The sequence below is a fragment of the Misgurnus anguillicaudatus genome, chromosome 20, assembly GCF_027580225.2.
Source record: "Misgurnus anguillicaudatus chromosome 20, ASM2758022v2, whole genome shotgun sequence".
Taxonomy (NCBI): Eukaryota; Metazoa; Chordata; class Actinopteri; order Cypriniformes; family Cobitidae; genus Misgurnus; species Misgurnus anguillicaudatus.
Window position 1 is genome coordinate 11,121,753 of NC_073356.2, and position 9,736 is coordinate 11,131,488.

The 9,736-nt window shown below is 39.9% G+C and overlaps 5 non-coding genes across 5 annotated transcripts; all 5 read left to right on the plus strand.

Annotated features, from left to right (window-relative positions):
* The first annotated feature begins 297 nt into the window (after nucleotides 1-297).
* LOC129412707 (U8 small nucleolar RNA) lies at nucleotides 298-430 on the plus strand. Its single transcript, XR_008633810.2, has one exon. It is a non-coding gene; the product is annotated as a U8 small nucleolar RNA (small nucleolar RNA).
* A 201-nt stretch (nucleotides 431-631) lies between these two features.
* Nucleotides 632-713, plus strand: trnas-gcu (transfer RNA serine (anticodon GCU)). The gene has a single exon. It is a non-coding gene; the product is annotated as a tRNA-Ser (tRNA).
* Nucleotides 714-872: 159 nt separating this feature from the next.
* trnat-agu (transfer RNA threonine (anticodon AGU)) lies at nucleotides 873-946 on the plus strand. Its single transcript has one exon. It is a non-coding gene; the product is annotated as a tRNA-Thr (tRNA).
* Nucleotides 947-4,647: 3,701 nt separating this feature from the next.
* Nucleotides 4,648-4,721, plus strand: trnat-agu (transfer RNA threonine (anticodon AGU)). Its single transcript has one exon. It is a non-coding gene; the product is annotated as a tRNA-Thr (tRNA).
* Nucleotides 4,722-7,712: 2,991 nt separating this feature from the next.
* Nucleotides 7,713-7,786, plus strand: trnat-agu (transfer RNA threonine (anticodon AGU)). Its single transcript has one exon. It is a non-coding gene; the product is annotated as a tRNA-Thr (tRNA).
* Nucleotides 7,787-9,736: the final 1,950 nt, after the last annotated feature.

A 9,736-nucleotide genomic window follows, 5' to 3' on the forward strand; every position in this document is an offset into this window, starting at 1 on the left:
ATTTTACAGCTGTGTAGCCTACAAGTACAAAAAAGGTGGTGTCCAAATCCACCAATGGGATTGCAGAAACAAGTAGTATGCTAATGTGGGAAACGTTAACAAAACTGAAAAGAATATGAGATATTTAGTCCAAAAAAAAACGTTTTTATTTGTGCTTTTCAGTTAATGGATCGATATGTACATTACTTGTGGTGTCTTACGTTGTAAATATAAAAGAAAAAAAACATATAAAAAACACAACCGTTGTTGAAAATGCTTGCATTTTTTATAAAACCGTTTTGAGGCCCCTTCAATATTACATCAGTGAGGTACATCCTTACCTGTTATCTTAGAAATAAGGTTTCAGAACATGATGATTGGATTCATATGAAGACATGATTATTCTCTGTGTTCATTTTGGGTGGCAACTCCTTAATGAATCCTATCTGAACCAACCTTGTTTTAAAGCCTGTTTAAAGAAAAGTCAATTCTGTAGTGATTTGATAGAAGTGAGTGTTTGTTTAGCTCTTCATTGAGTATTTTGAAGTTGGATTTGTTCTATAAATTTAGTAAAACAGAGTTGAATTTCTAATAATAGTTAAGTTATTTTAACTGATTTATTTCATACACTTAACAAAGGCAAGGTTCTGTTGACGAGGTGGCCGAGTGGTTAAGGCGATGGACTGCTAATCCATTGTGCTCTGCACGCGTGGGTTCGAATCCCATCCTCGTCGACATCTGCTTTTGCAGGGTTTCGAAGTTTACGTAACATGCACAGTTTCATTTTTGGCATACTCATATGACTAAAAAGGGACTGCCCTAGTATAAGGAGTGCCATTGCCATTGTTTCTGCATGTTGTTTTTAATAGTAATCTTCAAGATATTTGCCTGCAGGTGCCGTGGCTTAGATGGTTAAAGCGCCTGTCTAGTAAACAGGAGATCCTGGGTTCGAATCCCAGCGGTGCCTTTTCGAAAGAGCCACTGTACGAGTAATTAAAGGCAAAAAGATATAAAGAACAACTGCGAATATTGTCAAATATTTGTAAAAGACTCCACTTGTCAAATAGTTAAATAAAAAAATGAGGTGTGAATTGATACAGTTTTTAAAATTTTTTAGAACTTGTAAAAATTATAAAGTATATGTGGCAACAGTTGGCCCAGTTCCTGACCCACTCATCTTTGCAGAATTGTTGTAATTCAGTCACATTGGAGGGTTTTCGAGCTTGAACCACCTTTTTTAGGTCATGCCACAGCATCTTAATAGGATTGAGTTTAGGACATTGACTAGGCCACTTCAAAGTCTTCATTTTGTTTTTCTTCAGCCATTCAGAGGTGGACTTGTTGGTGTGTTTTGGATCATTGTCCTGCTGCAGAACCCAAGTTCGCTTGAGCTAGAGGTCACAAACAGATGACCGGACATTGTCCTTCAGGAGTTTTTGGTAGACAGCAGAATTCATGATTCTATTTATCACAGCAAGTCTTCCAGGTCCTGAACCAGCAAAGCAGCCCCAGTCCATCACACTACCACCACCACCATATTTTACTGTCAGTATGATGTTCTTTTTCTGAAATGAGGTTTAATTTTAAGAAACACACCTTCCAAAAAGTTCTACTTTTGTATCGTCAGTATTTTCCCAAAAGTCTTGGGGATCATCAAGATGTTTTCTGGCAAAACTGATACAAGCCATTATGTTCTTTTTGCTCAGCAGCGGATTTCTTTTTGAAACTTTGCCATGCAGGCCATTTTTGCCCAGAGTTTTTCTTATAGTGGAGTAATGAACACCGACCTTAACTGAGGCAAGTGAGGCCTGCAATTCTCTGGATGTTGTTGTGGGGTCTTTTGTGACCTCTTGGATGAGTCGTCACAATCCATTGTGCTCTGCACGTGTGGGTTCGAATCACATCCTCGTTGAAATCTGCTTTTGTAGGGTTTTGAAGTGTACGTAACATGCACAGTTTCCTTTTTTGGCCTACTCATATGACTAAAAAGGGACTGCCCTAGTATAAGGAGTGCCAATGCCATTGTTTCTGAGTGTTGTTTTTAATAGTAATCTTTAAATGTTTACCTGCAGGTGCCGTGGCTTAGATGGTTAAAGTGCCTGTCAAGTAAACAGGAGATCCTGGGTTCAAATCCCAGCGGTGCCTTTTCGAAAGAGCCACTGTACGAGTAATTACAGGCAAAAAAAAACAATTTTGAATTTTGTCAAATATTCATAAAAGACTGCACTTGTCAAATCATTAAAAAAATGAGGTGTGAATTGATACAGCTTTTAAAATGTTTTAGAACTTGTAAAAATTATAAAGTATATGTGGCAACAGTTGGCCCCCTTCCTGAACTGCAATCAAGCATTTGCGATAACTTGCAGTTAATCTGTTACAGCGCTGTGGAGGAATTTTAACCCACTCATCTTTGCAGAATTGTTGTAATTCAGTCACATTGGAGGGTTTTCGAGCATGAACCGCCTTTTTTAGGTCATGCCACAGCATCTTAATAGGATTGAGTTCAGGACATAGACTAGGCCACTTCAAAGTCTTCATTTTGTTTTTCTTCAGCCATCCAGAGGTGGACTCGATGGTGTGTTTTGGATCATTGTCCTGCTGCAGAACCCAAGTTTGCTTCTGCTTGAGGTCACAAACAGATGACCGGACATTGTCCTTCAGGAGTTTTTGGTAGACAGCAGAATTCATGATTCTATTTATCACCGCAAGTCTTCCAGGTCCTGAACCAGCAAAGCAGCCCCAGTCCATCACACTACCATTACCAACATATTTTACTGTCAGTATTAGGGCTGCAGCTATCGATTCTTTTTGTAATCGATTAATCTAGCACTGAATCGATCGATTAATCGAGTAATCGGATAATTTTTTTGTGTGTTTTTAAACAACCAAAACAAATAATGCATAACGAAAATGACCTGGCTGTAAAATGTTCAAGCATTTGGCTTTTATTTCTAAAAAAACAGAGGTATTTGGCTCCAAGAAATAAGCCTATTTATTTCAATTTTTTACCCATTTAGTGTTTATAAGTGCCAGTGCCAACAATTAAACACTTTAATTTATTAATATGCACAACAGGTTTCATGCTGTAATCTAGCCCTGACATCAAAGTAAATATCTGGTTTATGTACATTTCTACACCTGCAGCATTTACCATTAGGCTTTTAACATATAATATCTCATTTCTGGGGTGAGCCTATTTGCTATGGTAACAACCTGTGTGTATGCGCGCACGTGCACTTGTGTTTGTGCGTGTGCACGCGTTCGGTGCACGAGGAAGAGTGACACCCCAGTCAGACGTTCAGTTGCTTCATTGCATTTTGGTACTGCAGAAATACATACATTACTTTTCAATAGAACGCTGCATTTGGTTTGCATCACTTGCATTGCGGTGCATTTTAGGTTAAGAATCCGTTCGAAAAATCACAACATCACCTCCCGCTGTATACAGTGAATGCATGCTGAAATTATTGTTGCGTGGCTACATAAGTTTAAGCATATGTGATGCATTGCGCGATCGGTCTGACTCGCGTGAGAGAGAATAACTTCCTTATGCTAAACTCCAATAAAACAGAGATTATTATTATTGAACAAAATATGTCAGATTACAAGTTGCCCATATATGATTGCACTGTGGTGCCGTTTTTTGGTACACACACCTGTAAAGTGCATGCGTGTGTGTCAAGGGGTTCTTTTTTAATCTATACTGTCCTGCAATTGAACGTGACGTTTACTCCTTAAAAACATCAAAGCTAAACATAATATCTAGTCAAACCGCATAACGACATCGCTACAAATACAGTATGGGATTAAAATCAGCGGAAGCTATGTTACCTTGTTTCATCGACGCTTGGTGAAACAACAGTGGATGTTTTCAGTTCAGATGCTGAATGTAATGATCCCAAACTTTAGACAGTCTCTCTCTGCCGTTTATGGACATATTCGCTCCGCCATCGCGCCAACTAAATTCAAAATGTACCACGCGCTATGATGTGCTTCCTGAACATTGAACAACGGTCCGTGTGAATCAGATCTTGGCGCGTGTAGTGCGCGTCATAGGAATTTAACGAGGCTTCGAGGCAGAATTTTTGCCTCGAGGAATTTTTTGAATCGAGTAAATCGAGTAACTCGATGAATCGTTTCAGCCCTAGTCAGTATGATGTTCTTTTTCTGAAATGAGGTTTAATTTTAAGAAACACACCTTCCAAAAAGTTCTACTTTTGTATCGTCAGTATTTTCCCAAAAGTCTTGGGGATCATCAAGATGTTTTTGGGCAAAACTGATACGTGCCTTTATGTTCTTTTTGCTCAGCAGTGGTTTTCGTCTTTGAACTCTGCCATGCAGGCCATTTTTGCACAGTCTTTTTCTTATGGTAGAGTCATGAACACTGACCTTTAACTGAGGCAAGTGAGGCCTGCTATTCTTTGGATGTTGTTGTGGGGTCTTTTGTGACCTCTTGGATGAGTCATCGCAATCCATTGTGCTCTGCACGCGTGGGTTCGAATCCCATCCTCGTCGAAATCTGCTTTTGCAGGGTTTCGAAGTTTACGTAACATGCACAGTTTCATTTTTGGCCTACTCATATGACTAAAAAGGGACTGCCCTAGTATAAGGAGTGCCATTGTTTCTGCATGTTGTTTTTAATAGTAATCTTCAAAATGTTTGCCTGCAGGTGCCGTGGCTTAGATGGTTAAAGCGCCTGTCTAGTAAACAGGAGATCCTGGGTTCGAATCCCAGCGGTGCCTTTTCGAAAGAGCCACTGTACGAGTAATTACAGGCAAAAAAAATTAAAGAACAACTGCGAATATTGTCAAATATTTGTAAAAGACTCCACTTGTCAAATAGTTAAATAAAAAATGAGGTGTGAATTGATACAGTTTTTAAAAGTTTTTAGAACTTGTAAAAATTATAAAGTGTATGTGGCAACAGTGGGATTCGAACCCACGCCTCCAGAGAGACTAGAGCCTGAATATTTCTCCTCCATCAATCAATCATTATGTGATGAATTGCAGATGTCATTCATTAACATCAGACAGTAAAAACACAATAGGGTGGAATATACAACAAGTTTGACACAAAATGCAAAGAATGACAATGACTTATACGCTTATAGCACAGGGCTGTCGAATACTTCATTCTGATTGGTTGAGAAATCTTCTACAGGTGTGCATCAAGCTCTGTTGCCCTGAGGGGTGGTTCACATTTCACATATAAAAATGCAGGGAAAACACAATGCGACATTTTTCTCCTTCTTTCCAACAGGCATTTGACGCGGCATTCTGAAAAGCTGAAGTATGTTCTAAACTTTAGAGACATCCATGAATGATGGTTTCACACCCTGTTATTGTGGCAACATCTCACCAAAGCAGTGAAATCACATTCACCAACCAGGACAAGGCAGGTATGAATCTAAATCCTCTAAAGCTTGATTTATCACAGTTCATCTATCTATAAAAGTAAATATAGCAGATGACAAGTTAACATCTGACTTTTCACTGTCTGATACTTGTTGATCCCTTTTGCCATATCCATCTACAGTAGCGTGAGAAAGTGTTGGCCCCCTTCCTGAACTGCAATCAAGCCTTTGCGATAACTTTCTGGCCCACTCATCTTTGAAGAATTGTTGTAATTCAGCCCCATTGGAGGGTTTTCGAGCATGGAACACCTTTTTAAAGGAACTGCGACAGCATCTTAATAGGATTGAGGTCAGAACTTTGACTAGACCACTCCAAAATCTTCATTTTGTTTTTCTTCAGCCATTCAGAGATGGACTTGCTGGTGTGTTTTGGATCATTGTCCTGCTGCAGAACCCAAGTTTGCTTCTGCTTGAGGTCACGAACAGATGACCGGACATTGTCCTTCAGGATTTTTTGGTAGACAGCAGAATACATGATTCCATTTATCACAGCAAGTCTTCCAGGCCCTGAAGCAGCAAACCAGCCCCAGACCATCACACTACCACCACCAACATATTTTACTGTCAGTATGATGTTCTTTTTCTAAAATGAGGTGTTACTTTTAAGAAACACACCTTCCAAAAAGTTCTACTTTTGTATCGTCAGTATTTCCCCAAAAGTCTTGGGGATCATCAAGATGTTTTCGGGCAAAACTGATACAAGCCTTTATGTTCTTTTGCTCAGCAGCGGTTTTCGTTTTGAAACTCTGCCATGCAGGCCATTTTTGCCCAGTGTTTTTCTTATGGTAGAGTCATGAACACTGACCTTAACTGAGGCAAGTGAGGCCTACAATTCTCTGGATGTTGTTGTGGGGTCTTTTGTGACCTCTTGGATGAGTCGTCACAATCCATTGTGCTCTGCACGCGTGGGTTCGAATCCCATCCTCGTTGAAATCTGCTTTTGTATGGTTTCGAAGTTTACGTAACATGCACAGCTTCAATTTTGGCCTACTCATATGACTAAAAAGGGACTGCCCTAGTATAAGGAGTGCCAATGCCATTGTTTCTGAGTGTTGTTTTAAATAGTAATCTTTAAATATTTGTTTGCAGGTGCCGTGGCTTAGATGGTTAAAGTGCCTGTCTAGTAAACAGGAGATCCTGGGTTCGAATCCCAGCGGTGCCTTTTCGAAAGAGCCACTGTACGAGTAATTACAGGCAAAAAAACAACTGGGAATTTTGTCAATATTTATAAAAGACTGCATTTGTCAAATCGTTAAATAAAAAAATGAGGTGTGAATTGATACAGCTTTTAAAATGTTTTAGAGTTTGTAAAAATTATAAAGTATATGTGGCAACAGTTGGCCCCCTTCCTGAACTGCAATCAAGCATTTGCGATAACTTGCAGTTAATCTGTTACAGCGCTGTGAAGGAATTTTGACCCACTCATCTTTGCAGAATTGTTGTAATTCAGTCACATTGGAGGGTTTTCGAGCATGGACCGCCTTTTTAAGGTCATGCCACAGCATCTTAATAGGATTGAGTTCAGGACATTGACTAGGCCACTTCAAAGTCTTCATTTTGTTTTTCTTCATCCATTCAGAGGTGGACTTGTTGGTGTGTTTTGGATCATTGTCCTGCTGCAGAACCCAAGTTTGCTTCTGCTTAAGGTCAAAACAGATGACCGGACATTGTCCTTCAGGAGTTTTTGGTAGACAGCAGAATTCATGATTCTATTTATCACAGCAAGTCTTCCAGGTCCTGAACCAGCAAAGCAGCCCCAGTCCATCACACTACCATTACCAACATATTTTACTGTCAGTATGATGTTCTTTTTCTGAAATGAGGTTTAATTTTAAGAAACACACCTTCCAAAAAGTTCTACTTTTGTATCGTCAGTATTTTCCCAAAAGTCTTGGGGATCATCAAGATGTTTTCTGGCAAAAGTGATACGTGCCTTTATGTTCTTTTTGCTCAGCAACGGTTTTCGTCTTGAAACTCTGCCATGCAGGCCATTTTTGCCCAGTGTTTTTCTTATGGTAGAGTCATGAACACTGACCTTAACTGAGGCAAGTGAGGCCTGCTATTCTTTGGATGTTGTTGTGGGGTCTTTTGTGACCTCTTGGATGAGTCATCGCAATCCATTGTTCTCTGCACGCGTGGGTTCGAATCCCATCTTCGTCGAAATCTACTTTTGCAGGGTTTCAAAGTTTACAAAACATGCAGAGTTTCAACTTTTGGCCTACTCATATTAATAAAAAGGGACTGCCCTAGTATAAGGAGTGCCATTGCTATTGTTTCTGCGTGTTATTTTAAAAGTAATCTTCAAAACATTTCCCTGTCAGGTGCCGTGGCTTAGATGGTTAAAGCGCCTGTCTAGTAAACAGGAGATCCTGGGTTCAAATCCCAGCGGTGCCTTTTCGAAAGAGCCACTGTACGAGTAATTACAGGCAAAAAGAAATTTAAAAACAACTGCGAATTTTGTCAAATATTTGTAAAAGACTGCACTTGTCAAATAGTTAAATAAAAAATGAGGTGTGAATTGATACAGTTTTTAAAATGTTTTAGAACTTGTAAAAATTATAAAGTGTATGTGTCAACAGTGGGATTCGAACCCACGCCTCCAGAGAGACTAGAGCCTGAATATTTCTCCTCCATCAATCAATCATTATGTGATGAATTGCAGATGTCATTCATTAACATCAGACAGTAAAAACAAAATAGGTTGGAATTTACAACAAGTTTGACACACAATGCAAAGAATGACAATGACTTATACGCTTATAGCGCAGGGCTGTCGAATACTTCATTCTGATTGGTTGAGAAATCTTCTACAGGTGTGCATCAAGCTCTGTTGCCCTGAGGGGCGGTTCACATTTCACATATAAAAATGCGGGGAAAACACAATGCGACATTTTTTTGCTTCTTTCCAATGGGCTTTTGACGCGGCATTCTGAAAAGCTGAAGTATGTTCTAAACTTTAGAGACATCCATGAATGATGGTTTCACACCTTGTTATTGTGGCAACATCTCACCAAAACAGTGAAATCACATTCACCAACCAGGACAAGGCAGGTATGAATCAAAATCCTCTAAAGCTTGATTTATCACAGTTCATCTATCTATGAAAGTAAATATAGCAGATGACAAGTTAACATCTGACTTTTCACTGTCTGATACTTGTTGATCCCTTTTGCCATATCCATCTAAAGTAGCGTGAAAAAGTGTTGGCCCCCTTCCTGAACTGCAATCAAGCCTTTGCGATAACTTTCTGGCCCACTCATCTTTGAAGAATTGTTGTAATTCAGCCCCATTGGAGGGTTTTCGAGCATGAAACACCTTTTTAAAGGAACTGCCACAGCATCTTAATAGGATTGAGGTCAGGACTTTGACTAGGCCACTCCAAAGTCTTCATTTTGTTTTTTTTAAGCCATTCAGAGGTGGACTTGTTGGTGTGTTTTTGATCATTGTCCTGCTGCAGAACTCAACTTTGCTTCTGCTTGAGGTCACGAACAGATGACCGGACATTGTCCTTCAGGAGTTTTTGGTAGACAGCAGAATTCATGATTCTATTTATCACAGCAAGTCTTCCAGGCCTTGAAGCAGCAAACCAGCCCCAGACCATCACACTACCACCACCAACATATTTTACTGTCAGTATGATGTTCTTTTTCTGAAATGAGGTGTTACTTTTAAGAAACACACCTTCCAAAAAGTTCTACTTTTGTCTCGTCAGTCCACAGAGTATTTTCCCAAAAGTCTTGGGGATCATCAAGGTGTTTTATGGCAAAACGGAGACAAGCCTTTATGTTCTTTTTGCTCAGCAGCGGTTTTCGTCTTGGAACTTTGCCATGCAGGCCATTTTTGCCCAGTCTTTCTTATGGTGGAGTCATGAACACTGACCTAAACCCTGGAGAACCCAAGAACCCTTTTCTTAGCATTAATTAACATTGGCCAACTTTGACCCGTGGGTTCTCCAGGGTTAACTGAGGCAAGGGAGGCCTGCAATTTCTTAGATGTTGTTGTGGGGTCTCTTGTGACCTCTTGGATGAGTCGTCGCTGCACTCTTGGGGTAATTGTGGCGAGCCGGACACTCCTGGAAAGGTTCTCCACTGTTCCATGTTTTCGCATAATGGCTCTCACTGTGGTTCGCTGGAGTCCAAAGCTTTAGAAATGGCGTTCTAACCTTTTCCAGACTGATAGATCTCAAATACTTTCTTTCTCATTTATTCCTGAATTTCTTTGGATCTCAACATGATGTGTAGCTTTTGATGATCTTTTGGTTTACTTCACTTTGTCAGGCAGGTCCTATTTTAATGATTTCTTGATTGCGAACAGGTGTGGCAGTAATCAGGCCTGGGTGTGGCT